Source organism: Eptesicus fuscus, chromosome 3, assembly GCF_027574615.1.
Source record: "Eptesicus fuscus isolate TK198812 chromosome 3, DD_ASM_mEF_20220401, whole genome shotgun sequence".
NCBI lineage: Eukaryota > Metazoa > Chordata > Mammalia > Chiroptera > Vespertilionidae > Eptesicus > Eptesicus fuscus.
The window spans coordinates 29,564,263-29,584,145 of record NC_072475.1 but is presented as its reverse complement, the minus strand read 5'-3'; the positions used below and the strand labels follow the sequence as shown (position 1 = coordinate 29,584,145).

Below are 19,883 nucleotides of genomic sequence, written 5' to 3'. Positions count from 1 at the left end.
AGTTGGAGATATGTTCAGGAAAATACCAAGTCAATCATTTTTTTTAACTTTTATGAAAATATAAAACACAGTGTTTGACTCATGATAGACATTCAACAAACATAATTTTCTCTGCCACATAGAAATATTATTGGCTAAACTGTGTTTCTAAAACTTATATTTTCAAGTCTTAATAGCCAATACATCAGGATATGACTATATTGGAGATAGAGCCTTTACAGAGGTAAAATGAGGTCATATGGGTGGGTCCTAATCCATAGAAGAGGAGATCAAGACACACACAAACAAAGTAGTGTGTGAAGGCACAGGGAGAACATGATTATCCATAAGCCTAGGAGAGAGGCCCTTGGAGGAAACCAACCCTCCCACTGGCTTAACTTGAACTACTGGCCTTCAGAACTGTGAGGAATTAAATTTCCATTGTTTAAACCATGCAGTTTGTTACTCTGTTATAGTAACCATAACAACTCATAGAAGGGGCCAGTCACTATAGGACTAAGAAGATACCTTGGATCTGAATTGTGAAGGAGGTAAAGTGGAGGGGCTTGATTTGTTAGTCAGTAGGAAGTCAAACAAGGTTTGTAAGCTGAGAATGTCCTGAAGAACTGAGTTTATATGAAAAGGTTTGGCTTTTATGTTTGAATGGCTTTTATGTTTGGATTGTAAAGGTGGGGGAGAGAAAATTAGAAAATCAGTTTTAAGAGTACTGGGCCATTGGATTGGCCCAAGCGCAAAATAACCAAGGCCTGAACTGGCTCATTAATAGTGGGAATGTGGCCTCACAGGCATGGCTCAGTGGTTGAATGTCAACCTATGAACCAGGAGATCATGGTTCGATTCAACAAAGCCCATGCCCGGGTTTTGGGTTGGAACCCCAGTAGGGCGTTTGCAGACCACTGATCAATGATTCTCTCATTATTAATGTTTCTTTCTCTCTCTCTCTCTCTCCTCTCTCTCTCTCTCTCTCTCTCTCTTCCTCCCTCCCTCCCTCCCTCCCTCCCCCTCTCTCTCTGAAGTCAATAAAAGTATATTTTAAAAAATAGTGGGAATTTGAATGGAAGTAAAAGTATCTAACTTAGCAATGGATTATATAACAGATTCAGGAACTGAGAAAGCTCAATGGTACCAAGTGATTAGCATGATGAAGATATTAATAAGGATGTTAGTATAACTTTTAGAAAGTTAAAAACATGACTCTAAATATAGAATTAATATGAACAGTAACACACACACACACACACACACACACACACACACACACCATACATGGGCAATCAGTAATGCTGAAATGAATTTGCTAATAAATGCTGTTAAAAAGTGTTACAGAGAAAACCACTGGTCCAAAAAGCCAGTCAGAGAAAGATAAGTATCACATGATCTCACTCATTTTTGGAATATAATGAACAACATAAACTGATGAACAAAAGTAAATCCAGAGACATAGATGCACTGAACAGACCATCCAACCTCAGAGGGAAGGCGGGGGGGGGGGGGTGGGGGGTGCTTAAGAGATCAATCAAAGGACATGTATGCATGCATATAAGCATAACCCATGGACACAGACAGTAGGGGTGGTGGTGAAGGAATGCGCTGGGGGGTGGGAATGGCCAGGGAAGGGTCAATGGGGGAAAAGGAGACATATGTAATATTTTAAACTATAAAGAATTTTTTAAAAATGTTAAGCTGAAAACAAACAAAACAAAAAAAACAAACAAACAAAAAATGGCGTCATTGGTGCAAAAGCCCATGATATCAAACCTAGATTTAATACCTGATCTAATTGCAATTTCAATTTCTCCCAGAAACATAATCTTAATGAACCAGTCTGAAATTATCTGGTCAAGCACCAGTAAGGTTATCTGTCACATGGGCCATCTCTCTTCCCCATAGAAAAAAAGAGGAAATCTGCATGATAAAAACCCACCCCTTTTTGTTTCCCCAATAAAAAGATGCCCCTGAAAATGTCCCAATCATGATTTGCTTAATAAAGCCAATTAGATCTTCCAGTTTACTAGGTTGAATTTTGTTTTGTTTTTTGACAATGCCAGAGAGGTTCATATTATAAAGGATAATGTAATTAGTTGGGTCATCTGTCCAGTAAAACAGTGGTCAAATATGTATCTCCCAGACAAAACACTGTTGTATCGCCCTGGCGAAGAATCACTATCAGTTTTCTACAACTCAACTTCTATGACGCCTTCTGAGTTATAAAATAACCTGGTGCATAGAAAGACAATTAAAGGTCCACACTTCTATAGAATTAGATAATCCCCAGAGACCCCTGGTCAATGCCCAGCACTCCATTGAAAGGACAGATACCTTGTAATCTATTTTGCGCATTTCCAATTCTTGCACTATTTTTATCGACAATAAAAACAGGAGAAGCTATTTTTCATTTTTGATATGTTAAATATTCAGTGCCAAGAAAATGCTCAGGAGAGAAAGTCCAGCATGCAATCAGAAGCAGGAAGACTGCACATCAGCTGAGGAACAGGTTTGAATAAATTTGTCAGCTCTGCTTGATCTTCCCACATACCTCATCAGTGAACTTATTGAATTGAGATGCAATCATGGGCTGGAACTGGAGGCAACTGCTCAGTGTTCCCTCCCTCCCTTCCCCCTCTTTGCTAATAACCTACTTTACTGTGATCCCTGTGTCTAACAGGCTTAAACATCTTGGTTCTGTGTTCTTTACCTGGCTACTCTTTTTTGGCCTTTTGATCCCTGTTGTTTATGTTTCTTTCAGGTATCTGGACCTGAGCTTTTCTCTTCTGCTGGCTGGTCTCTCAGAGCAAGTTTTCAGCTGATACTTCTGGTAGGAAATGCTTGCTCCAGTCTAGACCTAACAAAAGAAGAACCCAATTCTCATCATATTCGCTTGGTTGGTACTTGGGTGAGCACTGCTTCAAAAAAGAGGGCTCAGAGAAGTAGATATGAGTCACCTGCACAGGCGTAACTTTTTTCATATAAATGTCAATATTTCCAGTTTTCTCTCTGGCCTTTAACAACGTCTGCAGCTCACTGACAGTGTCTCCTTTGCCTTCCCATGTGTTGGATATTTGCTAGGAAGTTTGTAAATAGCTCTTGCAATCTCTAAGTAAAACAAAGTGTTCATTCATTCACTCATCCATTCCTTCACTCATTCATTCGACAAAAATTACTAATTGCCTCCTATGTGCTAAGCACTATGTTAGGTGCCTGATGCGACATAGATAAATAAAATATATCCATGCCCTCTAAAAATTAACCATCAAGGGCTGTAAATCAATGAATTTTTGACCTTTTCAAGTTTCTTCCAGGTCTGCACACACTCACACAGAGGCCCTGCATATAAAGGAGCCATCTGTCAAAACAGACCAGGCAGCAAACCCTGAACGGGAATCAGAGCTGAACATCAAGGAGTTTTCCTTAAGTCAAATCCAACTGTCGCCCTCAGGATTTTCACAAAGTCAAAATAGAACTTCTTTCTAGTCATAAATAGTATCCACCCAGTCTTTCCTCAAAGTTCTCAATTTCCACAAAGAAATAAAGGTGCTGGATTAGCTAATTAATTGTTTAAATTAGTTAAATGTTATATTCAAAGACACATGTTAATAATTTTAGTTCTCAGAAATTTGAATTAATTACTTATCATCTAAAATGCTCACTTATATCTCTTATTTATCTATTAATTTCTAAGACTCTTTATAAGAATACATTTATCCTAATTTTATAGAAGTTTATTTGGTCAAAGAAATTAAACAATATCACCAAACTAACCAGGAACTTAATACAAGACCAGAAGAAGCACAGACAATTCCTCATATTTGATATGTTAATTAAATAAATATAAATGTCCTTTCAATGGAAATAATTGATGTGTTTCAATTAATATGAAAAATTGAAAGCCAGAATCCCTTCATGGAGAGATGGGATTCTGTGGCCAGTGAAGCTGCTTATAATTTAAATTTTGTAAACAATAGATAATAATAGCTAATAGATAATAATAGATAATAATACCTTTCTAAGCCCTCAAGGAGACTGGAGATACCCAAAAGCTCCTTCCTGGTAGACCTTTATTTCTCCCAGAATTCCTTCTAGTTCAAATATCCTGACCAAATGGGCCTCCAGACAATGAGGTAATAGCTAAGGCTGCAGCCACCATGCTTCATCTGAGGCTGCTCCAGTAATAGCAGGATTCAGGGCCTGGTGTGTTCCTCTTCCAGCCCACTACGTCTCACCCCAAAGAAACCTACAAATAAGGTAAATAAATAGATAGGTATAGATGGATAGATATCTCCCATGTATGTGTGTATATATATCTCCAAGTAATGTTGGTACATGTATGTCATTCTAGCCTTCAGTCTGCACAAATAACTAGCAGGTAGCTTTGAAAAGGGTATAATCATATAAAAGGGGGTGCATTTTCAAAATTTACCAAGGTCATTAGTGCACCACATGTAAAGTCTCCCATTTATTAAATGCCCTGAGGAAATCAGGAGGTAATTGAAATGATAGATGAAGAGATGAAACTCTAGGGCTAATGGGCTCTATATTAATGAATCAATGTCACATTTATGAAAAGTTTTGGAAAATGATTTCTATTCTTTGCTTATTTCTAAAGTTTTAAACCTTAGGAAGGTAAGTTGTGGGAGGACGATAATCTGAATAAAAAGGAGACCCCATTGATCAATCAAAAAACATTTTGCTGTGCTTTTTCTCAGGATAATTTGCATTCCCCTACACTGATTTCAGTAGAATTTATCATCATCTCCACTTCTGTATTTGCATGGCCTCTCTTTTTCTTTTTGTGAAATCATCAGTTAATAAATTATCTCACCTAGACATCAATTATCCTACTTCCACCTGACAAAGTTAGAGACTTTATATAAAGGGGAAAAAAGATTATCATTCTGACAAAAAGACTGAAAAAGAAAAGATTCTTTCAATTTAATTAAAAATAAAGAATTCTTGCCGAAACTGGTTTGGCTCAGTGGATGGAGAGTCGGTCTGCGGACTGAGGGGTCCCAGGTTCGATTCTGGTCAAGGGCATGTACATTGGTTGCGGGCACATCCCCGGTAGGGGGTGGGTGTGCAGGAGGCAGCTGGTCGATGTTTCTCTCTCATCGATGTTTCTAGCTCTCTGTCCCTCTCCTTTCCTCTCTAAAAAATCAATAAAATATATTTAAAAAAATAAAAATAGATAAAGAATTCTTTATTGACAAAAAGAAAAGTCATGATAATGAATTTAGGGTGGGTGGTTTAAACCTCCCAAAGAGAAAGCTTGTATTCTAGAGCAATTTACCTAAGGTTAAATCAGATGTAGATCTGTGGAAAACAAATGGTGCTCAGAAACAATTTTTCTCTGCTCCCAAAATGGAGAGAATTGAGATGGCGATCCAAACACTGGATAGAGGGAGCCACCTATAATAATAAAAGTGTAATATGCAAATTAACCAGATGACCTTTCGGAATAAGCTGAGGCTAGGCGCCATGGGGGCTGAGGCAGAGGCAGCCGCCATGGCAGCGGGGGGCCGAGCCCCTTGCACGAATTTTGTGCATCAGGCCTCTAGTGGTAAAATAGAAATGCAAAGTTAAATCAGTAATGACTTTAAATAATGACCAAGGGGTCTTCACAGAGCAAATGGGTTTCTGTCAATTAAACAAATGTGTTTTTGACACTTTCCATTGATTAGTTAGAAAGGTGCCTGTGATGAGTTATGTTTCCTCCAAGTCGGACCTAGATGTTGGGGCTCAAGTGGCTATCAGAGCTGATGGATGAGTTAAAGAGAAGCAGGGACAGGTGGCTGTGGACACAGGGTATCAGCCTCAGGGGGCGGCTTCAGGGGAGGAGATCTCCTCCAGTTCTAGGCATTGCCAGTACCTTGACAGATGTTTCCATCAGAAACCACACAGCAAATGATCCTGCTTATGGATTCATCAGGCCAATGGTAATTACCCCTCTTAGGGTTTGAACTTGGAGGCATGGCCCATCAAGGTCAGCCAAGAGGACAGGCTCTTGGGACTCATAGGGAAGGGATGACAGAAAATGCCTGGAAGAAATCTCCGAAAATTGAAAATGTTTGAATTCTAAGCTCTGAGTAGTACTTCAGAATCTGAAATCCTGGACACAAATTCCCCAAATAAATACCATGAAAGAACTTTAGTTGCTGATATGCACACTGGTTGTTAAAATACTGTTGTATTTCCATACTGGTTAGAAAGTAGTCTCTGACCTGAGATCCACCAGTGACCCCCCAGCCACTAGGCTGCCCTGCCCCTGATCCCAAGACCTGGCAGGTAGAAATTATTAAAGCCTAGCAGCAGGGGACCTCAAGGACCCTGGCAGCTCTGGCATCTGCTCTTAATTTGTGGATTTCCTGTGCTATACAGGTAACTAAATACCTTTTAGTGTTACCTTTGCATCCAACACTTAAAAGCAACATGAATTTTATTGGTTTTCTCATTCCATCTTCCCCACAACGACCCTTCCTTTCATACTAGTCTTCCATACACTTCACAGAAAGTAGGCTCTTCCCCCACCATCACTGGTATCTATAATGTTAACCAAGGTAATATTAATGTCACTAATTGGTACTGAATTCAAAGCTTCAATTATTGTTTACAATTTCAGTGGCCCTTTCTGAGATTGGCACAGGATGAAATAAAGGAAATATGAGATGTGACTATAAAGTCATGAAACTGATTTTCCCATGTGGCTTGTGGGATTTCCCTGTTACTTTTTAGTCAGGCCTTGTATAGCTGGTAGGTAAAAGTAGCCTTCTTAGCATAAAGATTTCCTACATGGCCCAAATAAAATGCATATGCATTCTCTTCCTCAAGTTCACGAGGGTTCTTTACATAGAAAAATATAGTATTTATAGATAACCACAGATCCCTTTTAGTCTTTTGTTTACTGTTAATCTGCTCTTTTGAAATATTTTCTCTAAGAGCAGGACACAAAATTTTATCTGGCATAACAGGATATTATCAATGTCCCTAATGGTCAGCCAACCAATTAATGAGCAAACTAGCAAAACCATAGTCAGTGCACAGTTTTTATGAGGATGAAATTTTCAAAGGAGGCCAAATAAATTATACCGAGTGGCTTGATCTTGTCACCGCCAATTGCTCGCATAAGCCCACCGACAGTGGCCAAGACGTATGTGAGAATGAGGCAAAAGTGGCACAGAAAGAATTTTGCAAGGATACTTCAAGATAGCAATTTGCCCTGAGGTTTTATTTCTTGAGATAAGCCTTTTCTTTTTCTTCTGCAGAGTTTAGAAATTAGTGGCCTGATGTTTGGGGGTTTATTTGACAGGATACTGAGTGCTTTTCGAAATTTTATCACTGAACTTCGCTAATGGCATAGTCAAAGAAAGACAAAGACTGTAACTCTTGGTGCAAGACTTTCACTTTCCTTTCTGAACAAAAACCCAGCATCCTATGAAAGTGAAATCTACCATGTCTATACTGTTAAGTAAAACCTCCTCAAAATAATTTCACCCAATACCAATTGTCTATTTATAGTAAAAAATCAGAGAGAATCAAGGAAAGAACAAGTGCAGATAGCTGCTTAATCCTAGTATGTGTATATAAACTTGAAATATATCTAAATGGTGACAAGGTAATCTTCATACTAGTAAATGTCATATTTGATATCTTTCAAATATTTTTACCTCTGCTTTATAGAGCAAAGAATATATGAGTATATATTATATGCATGTTGTTTTAGCACTATGGAATCACACTGCACATTCTTTTATAAACTATTTCATTTTATTAATTTAATAATGCCCCATATATATTTCCAGGTTATGTTTGTTCTATAATATTTTAATAATTGTAAGGAAGTGCCATGATTTATATAAAGAGCTTCCTATTAATGGAGTTTAGTTTATATCTATTTTTTTACTATTATGAATAATACTCCTATTGACAATTTATAGCTAAATATTTGTGCATATTCAACATTCTTAATGTTGCTGAAAACAATCAGACACAACTGAGGCTAACCTGTCATTTGTATGCTGATCTAAACGTTCAGTTTGCAAGGAAAATATTGCCAGGATCCTCTGCGTCTGATACTATAATAATGATTTCAGTGTTCTCTCCTCAGAGAATTTCAAAGTGTCTGCCATGTGTACCATGCATTAGAAATAAATATCACAAGTTTTACATTTTTAGAAAAGTGTTTTGATTTTAAAATTTAAACTTAAAGTATTTCTTTAGACCAAAGTAATTGTATTCTCTGTAAAATGTGAATTGGACATAGAGCATCACACATCACAAGAGAAAGCAAAATTATTCAATAATGTGTGTTTAAGTAAATGATAAGCAATCTTGGGGAAAATCCAATTAGAGCTTCACCTCACAAAATTTACCAAAACAGATTCGTAAAATATTTTATAAAATAGGATTAAAGTAAAATATTTTTTTGAAAAACTGGAGTTGGATCCTCATCAAACCCCTGAAGAGGGAAAGAGTTTTATAATCAAAAGTTAGAAAAATCACAAAGAAATTATCAATAAATTAGTCTTTACAAAATGTTAAAAAACTTTTGCACACTATAAAAAACATAGATCAAGTGAAAGAACAAAATGCAATGTTTGAAAATACATACAACAGAATAGCACATCACATCCTCACTAAAGAGAACACATTTACTAACAAGAAAATCACTAAATAGATTAATACAGAAATATTATGGAGGCAATTCACAAAAATTGAGAATTCCCAACTTTTAATGAACATTTAAAAAATACTACCCTCACTAGAAACTAAACAAAACAAATAATAATATAATGATATAGCATATTTTAACCTATAAAATATGACAATTTAAGATATAAGATAAAGTGCAATTAAGGTGCATTTGCTTTTTTGATATTGCTGGTTAAAGTACATATGGTTATCTATACTTTTGGAAAGAAATATGTCAATATGAATAAAATTATAATATAAGAAATACATATACTTTTATTTACCGAAAAACTAATCTTACCTTATAATAGACAAATATGCAAATTGACCGCACCTTCGCTAGCCCAAGCCATGCCCACCAACCAAGCCACGCCCATCAACCACGCCCACCAGGAAACCGTTGCAGGGACATTGGGGTGTGGCAGAGCCCAAGGCCGGGAAAGCCGCCCGAGGCTTTCCCCGGCCTTGGGCGCCAGCGTGGAGCCTGCGCCGATCGCAGGAGACCACTGGGGGTCGGCTCCTGAGATCGGGTAGCAGGGACGCTCGGTGCGGCCAAGCCCAAGGCCACCGCCCAGGGCCAAGCCCAAACCCTGAAAGAAGGCAGAAGGCAGTGGCCACAGCCAAGGCCTGGGTCCCCGGTGCCCGCAGAAAACTGGTGCAGGCAGCCAGGTGAATGAAGGTCTATTGCACGAATCTTCGTGCAAACTGGCTACTAATAACTATATAAATAGCTAAAAATATTGTGTAAATTTGCATACAATTATGTTGAATGAAGTTTCAAAAACTATGAAGCCACATAAATGCAAGTATATAATATTAAATCACATTAAGTAAAAATAATTATTGTTCCCATAATTGGCTTGCACAGTGTTTACCTGTCATGTAAATTAATGCAATAAATATTTGTTAATGGGTGAAATACAAATCTATTTTAGCAATGAATAGGAAAAGAGAATCTAGAAAATAATGAGAAAATGTGCCAAAATGTCAAAGCATTTATATTAGTATGATAGAATTTGTGGGTGATTCATGTCCCTAATGTCCTTTTATTACTTTTTATTTTTACTTATTTTTTAAAAAATTATAATTCAATAAACACATATGTTAGATTCTGTCCTGCTGTTTAGACATTTGCAAGGTTTGCTACTTAACACTGTGGTTTGTTCTTATTCTGAGAATGTGCCTTATAGAAGCAGCCTAGGAAATTTTGTTTTACAACTTATTTCTTCTACTTCAGTAAATGAATCCCATACCTTACTTGGGAGGTACAGGGATACAAGGATTTGTGGAAAGAGCATTTGGAAGATGAAATGTTTGAAAGACAGTTAACATTTCTAAATATCCACACTATTCTTGTATTAGTGTTACTTATATGCAATTACACTTAAGAACAGCCACATCAAAGCCCAGAGATGCAACTAGATCAATGTTCTGAATCAATGACAGGTTTGCCAGAGTTTATCGTCTGTGCAGAGTACTTGGTGGAAATCCAGATTGAATTTGACAGGCACATGCAAAGCCACTGGAAGTGTGTGAGCAGGGGAACTGGAGGAGCTCAAACCTGCACATTTGATAGTGCCCTCACCTCCTCTCCCAGGTTGCCTTCATGTTGCTCCTTAGAAGTCTCTCTTCCATCCCCAGCCCTTCCCTCCCAATGCCTTTAAAATATAATTGATTTCACCCTAGCTGGTTTGGCACAGTGGATAGAGCACTGGCCTGTGGTCTGAGGGGTTCCGGGTTCGATTCCGGCCAGGGGCACATACCTGGGTTGTGGGCTCTATCCCCAGTGTGGGGTGTGTGGGAGGTGGGCAATCAATGATTCTCTCTCATCATTGATGTTTCTATCTCTCTCTCCCTCTCCCTTCCTCTCTGAAATCAATAAAAATATAAAAAAATAAAAATAAATAAAATATAATTGATTTCTACTTTTATTCCCTTGGTATTATTCTTTTTGCCATATGACAGCTGATTAATCTGAACTAATGTATCAATAAGTCTCCCCTTTCATGTAACAAGCACATTTTAATAAATGTGTTCTGGGCAAAATACCTCAAGACGAACAAAGGGATCTTTATGTGTCAGCTCCAATAGATTGAATGTGGCTTTTTGAACATCATGGTGAGACAGAATGTGATACCATTTCTGCATCAACAGTAAAAATGACCGTGGATAGTAAGTTTGCCATTGGCATAAGACAGTGTAATGATGGTATGTATAATGTTTGCCTTATCCCAAAAGCTAGACAATTATTTCAGAAATGAAAGGAAAATCATGTGCTACATACAACTCACTTCATGTGACTGACAGTGGGCTAGTAACACACAGCAGCCACTAAATCACCAAAAAAATATGAGCTGCAAATATTCTTGTAGAAGATGAAAAACACAAGCAAATCCCAGATATTCAAAATCCTTCACAATGGGTCCCTAAACATTCAACCTTTGACTGGTGCTGATTCATAATCAAGTTTTGTGCTCATTTACACCAAAATGAAAGAGGAGGAGGAGGAGGAGGAGGAGGAGGAGGAGGAAGAAGAAGAAGAGGAAGAAGAAGAAGAAGAAGAAGAAGAAGAAGAAGAAGAAGAAGAAGAAGAAGAAGAAGAAGAAGAAGGGAGGAGGAGGAGGAGGAGGAAGGGGAGGGGAAGGAGAAGGAGAAGGGAAGGAGAAGGAGAAGGAGAAGGAGAAGGAGAAGGAGAAGGAGAAGGAGAAGGAGAAGGAGAAGGAGAAGGAGAAGGAGAAGGAGAAGGAGAAGGAGAAGGAGAAGGAGAAGGAGAAGGGGAAGGAGAAGGAGAAGGAGAAGGAAAAGGAGAAGGAGAAGGAGAAGGAGAAGGAGAGAGGAGGAGGAGGAGGAGTGTGTTTTTCATAAATTTTAACTCTTTCTCAATGTATCTAATTTTTTAAATTCTAAGATTGTGTTGTTCCTTTTTTAGGTACTAAAATGATCTTCTAAATGAAATGATGGCAATCGCAGGTGGATTTTTTTCCCTAATGCCTTCACTATGCTAAGTTCTCACTAAAAAAAGTGAATACTCGCAAAACCTAAAAGTCCTGGGTACTGTTCTAGTTCATAACGTATTTAGATAGTCTATCAGAGTTTTCTTCTTTACATAATGCTATATTTTCAACTAAAAACACATAAAAGATAAATCTTTCTTCCATCTCCTCCTTATGAGAAAAAAAAAGCCTCAACAATTTCTCTTTTATTGAGAACTCAAAGGCCGTTGTCACACTCATTATTTATTGTACTCCTATAACAAAAAGGAACAACTTATGTCTATTTTAAATCAACTCAGGCTACTCTATGACTTGAATAATCATATAGGATTTTTCTTCTAATATTTCTTTATCCTTCAGTGTTGGTTTACCAACTCTGAGTGTTTCCTATCAGAGCTTGCATTAATTCATTTGTTCTAATTGCCTCCTCTTCCAGCAACAATTCTGGTAAGAACCAGTCAACACAGTTGACAGATAAGAGCAAAGTTCATGACTTATAGTGTTTGACCTTTGAAACATCTAATTTGGCTTGGGGAAAAAATGTTTGCGATGATTTTATGGATCTAAGTTGTACGCTAAAGAGATATGTAGCAGTTACTAGAAACAAGATCACTCAATACCTACTCCTAACCCCTTGTCGTGTGTGTGTGTGTGTGTTTTCCATATGAAAATGCCTGAGAGCATTCCTACACTGCTGGCCATGTGAAACAGTCACTGCCTAAGGAATGTAAACAGAAATCTGCACAAGATACATGGGGACCTTTCCTAACACAGGCGATAATCTATCCTACTTCTTGAGCCATATTTTGGATTAGAATATAGATGAGATACCTGGAGGTACAAAAGCCATCTTGATACCATGGATGAAAAGAGTGAAATGAAAGTGAATATTCTACAGATGTTGAAGTGATAAAGTTAAAGGAGCCTGGGTACATGGAGCCATTCTTGAGCTACTTTACCAGTCCTGCATGCCTTGTAATGGGAGATAAACTACTAATTGTTTAAGCCTCTCTTAGCTATTTGCAGTTGAACATATTCTACACCATACCTCAGTATCACATACCTGATCCCTCTAGAGGTATAAACCATTTGTTTGTTTTATCCATAAATATTCCCCAAGGAGATTTCAGAATTACAAAATATAGTCAAAGTCACTGAAAATTTTCTGAAGAGAGTTTAATATGAGCATATTGAAAAATGTATACCCAAAGTACATTTACTAATTTATACTTCAATTTTTCTTTGAAGAGTGAAAAGGATCTATATAAGCAAATATTCCCAGAACCACAAGCCAAGGGAGTCTTGGATTACAAAAAAAAATATTCTATCCTGTTATTTTATTGTTTCAGAACTCAAACTAATAAAGACAATTTTCTGATATTAAATTGAATGCGGACATATTTTGAAAATTTTTCTGGTGCATCTTTAAATGACAAATCATATACTATGGGGGGAAAAATTGTCAAAAGATATCAGAAAACTCAGACAGAGACACGTATGCAGCAGTTAAAAGTGTGAGGAATTTAAGCAAGTTGCAGAGAGCTCCACAATGGACTGAACAACTAATAATTTGGTGCAAATTGAAATCAAGTGTGTTCCACCTAGAGGAGCTTTATCATTGATTTTACCCCCTTTCACTTCAAGAACAATGCTATCAGAAATTCTGAGTGAAATACCTTTAGACACTGAAGAGCTCATTTAGGGGATTAAAAAAAAAGCTCTTTAGAGGAAACTCCATACTGTTCTCCACAGTGGCTGCAGCAGTCTGCATTCCCACCAGCAGTGCAGGAGGGTTCCTTTTTCTCCACATCCTCACCAGCACTTGTCATTTGTTGATTTGTTGATGAGAGCCATTCTGACAGGTGTGAGATGATACCGCACTGAAATTTTGATTTGCATCTCTCAGATAATTAGTGACTTTGAGCATGTTTTCATATGGGTCTTGGCCTTCCTTATGTCCTCTTTCGAAAAGTGTCTATTTAGGTCTGTTGCCCATTTTTTGATTGAGTTGTTTATCTTCCTTTTGTTAAGTTATATGAGTTCCCTGTATATGTTGGAGATTAAACCCTTATCGGTGATAACATTGGCAAATATGTTCTCCCATGCAGTGGGCTTTCTTGTTGTTTTGTTGATGGTTTCTTTTGCTGTGCAGAAGCTTTTTATTTTGATGTAGTCCCATTTATTTGCTCTTTAGTTTCCATTTCCCTATGAGCTGGATTGGTGAAGATAATGCTTTGGTATATGTCTGAGATTTTGCTGTCTGTGGATTCCTCTAATATTTTTATGGTTTTCTGTCTTATTTTAAGTTATTTATCCATTGTGAGTTTATTTTTGTATCTCAAAAAACTAAAAATAGAACTCCCATTTGACCCAGTGATCCCACTTCTAGGAATATATCCCAAGAAACTAGAAACACCAATCAGAAAGGATATCTGCACCCCTAAGTTCATAGCAGCACAATTTACCATAGCTAAGATTTGGAAACAGCCTAAGTGCCCATCAGCAGATGAGTGGATTAAAAATCTGTACTATATCTACACTATGGAATACTACACTGTGGTAAAAAAGGAGGAATTCTTACCAATTACAACAGCATGGATGGAACTGGAGAGCTTTATGCTAAGTGAAATAAGCCAGACAGAGAAAGGTAAATATCACATGATCTCACTCATTTGTGGAATACAATGAACAACATAAACTGATGAACAAAAACAGATCCAGAGACAGAAAAGCATCGATCAGACGGTCAAACCTCAGAGGGAAGGTTAGGGAGGGAGTGAGTAAGGGGGAAAGATCAACCAAAGGACCTGTATGCATGCATATAAGCCTCACCAGTGGACACAGACACCAGGCGGGTGAGGGCATGAGGGGGGGGGGTGGAGGTGCAATGGGGGGATAAGGACACATATGTAATATCTTAATCAATAAAGAAAAAAATAGCTCATATAATGAAATGAAACAAATGTTGGCATCAGCTTCTCCTCCCTTTGCATTCTATTACCTGATCACTTCTGAAGAGCACAAAAAAAGCAGAACACTGAGAGCCATGCATGTAGACTGCACAACTATTTGAATTTTTATGCTAAAACCTCCCCATTGAATTAGTGAAGGCTTGAGCCGGAGCATCCTTTACCAGCTGAAGGAATCCCCTCACTCCTCAGGGGTAGGCTGCCTGCATTGGGTAAAAAGGACAGGCCTTATCAGTGAAATTAGCAAATCTCACTCCTTCAGAAGTCAAAGTTGAATGCAAAAAAGAAGTTTTGCATTCAACTTACTTTTTATTTAGCAAAATTCTTTTAAAGTACTATCATAAATACAAAATGTCAACATTGTTATTTTATTGTTAATTAACTAAACTTATTGGGCTGATATCGGTCAATAAGATCTTATGGGCTTCAAGTGTACAATTCCATGACATATGATCTGTACCCATATTGTTTCAAAAATTAGACAATAAAATAAAATCAGGCATAAACCTACCAGCTTCAGAAATAATAACTATTAGCATTTTTCTACTTTCTTTAAGTAAAATTTCCTTTGCTTCATTTGTCATTTATAAAATCATTCTGTATATATAATTTCATATCTTGCTTTTATTGCTATCTCCTAAGGGTTTTCATATTGTTGCAGTCTTTATAATCATTTTAATAACTGTACTAAAATTCACATTAAATATAGTATTATTTTCTTATCTTTGGTCATTTGTTTACAGTACCTTAATGTTTTGTTTAAAAATGCCAAATATCATATGTCATATTCTCTATTTTAGATTCTTTCTTTAGGATATATTTTCCAAAGTGGAATGACTGGGTTAAAAGTTATGAACACTATAATGGCTCTTATACACACTGTCAAATTGTTTTCTAAAATGCTTGTAACAAATACACTGCATCAGAAATATGTGGAAATATTTATTAAGGATTGATGCTAGCAGAGGGAATATGCCATTTTGTACCCAAGTAGGTTGGACTACCCAAATGTTTATTTCTACAGTAGAATTCTTTCCCATTGACCCTAGAAATGCTCATCTCCACTGTTGCTTTCGGAAAGAGGTTTTGGTGGAAAAATATTAGGAAAGTACATTCTCACTAACTTGTCTCTTAGAGATTCCTTTTACACGGTAGTATACTCAAGTCCTGTGATATCCTGTCAGAAAGGCCAACTGTTTAACTTTGTTTAACCACGTTTCTCATATACACCTCTTATTGAGGATTCCCACCTTTCATAGCACCTGTTCATATTTCAACTTGTAAACATGCTCTAACAAATATGCCTTAAGAAAAGATGAAGCACATATCTTATGAGGATGCTTAGTACACACAGAATCCATCCCCTCCCTCACCCCAAAATTTGAATCTATTCTGGAAAATTCCTCCTGCAAAATGATGACAAGATTAGTCTAAGGCAGCTTTAAAAATGCCTAGACATTAGCAGAACTGCATCAGCCCAAACCTTGTCTGTGTAACTCCAAGAGTTCAGGTTCATTCGGGAATTCGGGGAGGGCCAGAAAGTGTAGTTGTTTCTGGTCAGCTCACACACAAAATCATTTTTTTCCCCTCTTTCTCCTTTTTATCTTTGGTTAAAGCACTCCCTATTTATCTGATTCTTCTGTTGCAGTGAAGTTGCTGCTGTGTCACAAATAAGAACATAACTTGGAAAAAGAGAAGCCCTAGGGTAACAGCAACTTGGATAGAATATTCCACATGAACCACCTGGAACATGGTGGGACCACATCACAGTGAATGGTAACCCTTGTTATTAATAGTAATGTCTACAATTGTTCCAGGTTAATTAAGGTTCAAAAAATTTATCTAAAAGGTACACTGGCAGTTTCTTTAAATTTTCTTTCCATTCGATATTGCCCCATTAATAACAAATAAGTAGTAATTTTAAGTCACTTACTAACAACATGAAGTGACACAGATTATTAACTTTGGCAACTGAATGAACTACAAGAAACAGATCAAGTCCTAGGTCATTAAGAGCAAAATACAGAAAATATCAAGAGGGGCAGAACTAAAGCAACAAAACTGAGCAAAAACAGAAGAATAAAATAGAATGCAAACTGAATACATTAAACAAATAACAACATGCATGAGGTCGATAACTTGTATGTGAGAATCTGGATCTCTGATATGTGAAACAGCATTCAAATCTGCAAAGATTTATTGGACTATCAGAGAGACACCCTCAAAAAATATTTTTTCAATGTAGACTGAAAAACATGTCATTTAAATTTTTAAACTTATCATGTCCCTCTCTAATAAATAATATAATTGACAAGGGAATAATAAACACAATCCCAATAGTTTTAATATCAATATTAGTAGTCTGTTTAAAAATGTACTCTCTGCTATGGACGGTGGTGTTCTGTGGTTAGAGTGTTAGCCTGCACAGGAAAGGGTTACAGGTTAGATTCCCAGTCAGTCAAGGGCACAGCAGGTACCTGGGGTGGAATTAGAACCCCGGCTGGTCAGGGTGCATGCAGGAGGCAACCAATGTGTCGCTCTCATATAGATATTTCTCTCCCCTTCCCTTCCTGCCTTCTGCTCTCTAAAATAATCAATAAAAAAATATCCTTGAGTGAGGGTTAAAAAAAAAGTGCTATCTAAAGCTAAAAGACCTAGATTCCCACCATTTCTAAACTTTCAGACTTTGAGGAAGATGCTTGTTTACTCAAGAACTCAGTTTCTTCATATACAAAATATTACTTCCCTAAAAGGACTGTAGAATTAAATGAGATCATGCCTAGCACATAGTACTAGTAAATACTAACAAAATATTAATTATTTTTGAAGAATTATGTGTTTTATTTGGGAGCACAAATGACAAAATATAGGACTAATTTTGGGTTGAACCCCAGGTTAAAGAAATAGCTATGGGAAAGAACTGCTGAGCTCCATTTGGGGCTGAGGCCAAGAGAGACAGCATGGTTTTCTGAACTGGTAGAAATCAAGAATTTAAATTCCTAATCTGGAGTCTCTTGACATGACTCAGCACTCCTATTCCTCTAGGAGTGGAAACTGTGTTAGACCTGGCTTCTAATGACAGGAACAATTTCATCAATGTCATCTCTGAGACATACTTAAGACGGCAAGGCAGGATCACCAATACATAATAAGATCTTTAATGAAATCAGTCCTTCAGGATTAAAGTGTTATTTCCCAATTTTCTCACCAGACTTACATTGAGAAGGGACTACCACACATCAAAGGAAAGTTGGTATAATGAGCTAACAGGGGAAGTATCCAAAGAAATGGCAGTGTCTTATTGAAAAGACTTCTTCAAGTTTCCTTTTGTATTACCAAGACTTGGCAGATAGAATACAAAAACTAAAGCAGATTTCAGTCTGTATTAGATATTTTTCCTCATAGGTATTTCCCCTCTTGTTTAAAAAAAAATAAAGGAAGGTGGGATCCAAAGCCATGTGTTTTTTTAAGTTCTGAATCATTTAACATAGTTTCACACAGATGATACAGTACCAGGTCTCCTTCCTGCACATGAGTCTTGGGATAAGGAAAGTAAACCAGGGATACAACCACCTATTTCAAGTGTAAAAGTCCCAGAAAGAGGAACCAGAGAAAAGCTGGCTTTGCCTCAAATCAACAAAGTTTTGGGCTGAGCATTATAAAAAGTCAGTGTCCTGTTCTCAGAGATGCTCTAGCTGATGTTACATTTCTACCATTAATACGATGACCTGGGGCTCCGGCCTACTGTTTGTTCCATCTCTCCTAGATGCAAATGATCGATGAAAAGAGCTGAGCAGTAACATAGGAGGAGCCATTTACATCAGAGTGAACCCCATCTATCCCATCCATCCAGAGTACTCACATACATGAGAGGAGACCAGGAATACCGAAATGGGGAGCCAATGATTGGAACCTCCCCAATCTTATTCTTCTGGCACATAAATGCAATAAATAAATATCATTTAAAAACACCTTCTATTCAAGCATGTTTAATGGAGTTAAAACATATGTGTGGGGGAAGAAAATGTAATAGACTGTAATCTTTGAAATTACCCAATAACTCATTCTGCATCACTTGTTCTTAATGGGAATTCCCAAGATGTCATTAAAAATGAGTCTCACAGATGATGCTCAAAGGTGGAGAGCAGTAAATCAGACATGCGGTACCTAAACAAGGGATGTTCTTATTGAGCAACAGCGGCAGGGAATGGAACACTGAGAGGCTCTCTAAGGTTAAAAGACTACAGTCAGCAGCCTTGGCTTCAAATTAATGGACACGTGTATCTGTGACAAGTTGCCACGAGGCTTTTCCTGTTGCCCTGGAATTGGTGGCTAGTGCCTAAACTAAGATCAAGTAGACATTGAATGCCCTGTGTTCTAAAAACAACTGCCGACACTTGGGGTTTCCTAAGAGGTTGTCACATTAACTTTGCTACAAGTTGCCCCCAATCTTTATAAGCAGAAGGCTGAGGGTGGGTGGCGTAGCCAGCATTTCCTCCACTTTGCACAGAAATGACATGACTGTTGAGAGACCTCCTGAAAAGATAGCATCAGGCGATCTGGCCTGTGCCTTCCCAGGACTGTGGCCTGCCTGTTGAGGAGACCCCAGCTATGAGGTTCAGCAGCTAACAAGAAGTAGGAAAGCGTGAACTTGTCAAAGATGTCAAACAGGAGCCAGAATCTACATCAAGTAACTATGCTATGAGAATTCCCATAGCAACCTCCCCCAAGACCACATGCATTTGCCCAGGAGAAAGCCAGGTGAGGGCTCCTGCCATAACAGTTCCTGCTTTTCTTCCTACTACCTACCATGTCATTCCCCTCTATGTGGCAGGAGCCCGAGTCTGACTTTGCCACAGGAAGGGAATTATTGACTATTCCCCCTGAACCTAAATGTTTGTCTCAATACTAAAAGATTTAGAACCTAAAAGAAGACTGAAAGATATTGCCTTCTTTCAAAAAGTTCCCTGAAATCTTAACCCTAAATATAGGGAAGAGAGGATATAAGATTAGACATTTAAAAAATATTGGATTGAGATTTCAATCGCTGGATGTGACTAGGAGAATGTGGAATTTGACCGACATAATCCTGTAATCACATGCATTGAGCATTCACTGTGAACTAGGCACTTAGATTTAAATAAAGTAATTGAATGTATCCTCACAACAGTCCCATGAAGTACTACGATCACTCCCATTTTGTAGATGTGGAAACAGATGCATTGAAAGTTAAGTAACT

At 37.6% G+C, this 19,883-nt stretch overlaps 1 long non-coding RNA gene across 2 annotated transcripts; it reads left to right on the top strand.

Annotated features, from left to right (window-relative positions):
• The first annotated feature begins 483 nt into the window (after nucleotides 1-483).
• LOC114231803 (uncharacterized) lies at nucleotides 484-18,584 on the top strand. Of its 2 annotated transcripts, none has more exons than XR_003617793.2 (4): nucleotides 484-530; nucleotides 2,747-2,881; nucleotides 16,293-16,420; nucleotides 18,411-18,584. It is a non-coding gene; the product is annotated as an uncharacterized LOC114231803 (long non-coding RNA). The 2 variants fall into 2 exon arrangements; XR_008555521.1 differs by having other exon boundaries at nucleotides 2,747-2,893.
• Nucleotides 18,585-19,883: the final 1,299 nt, after the last annotated feature.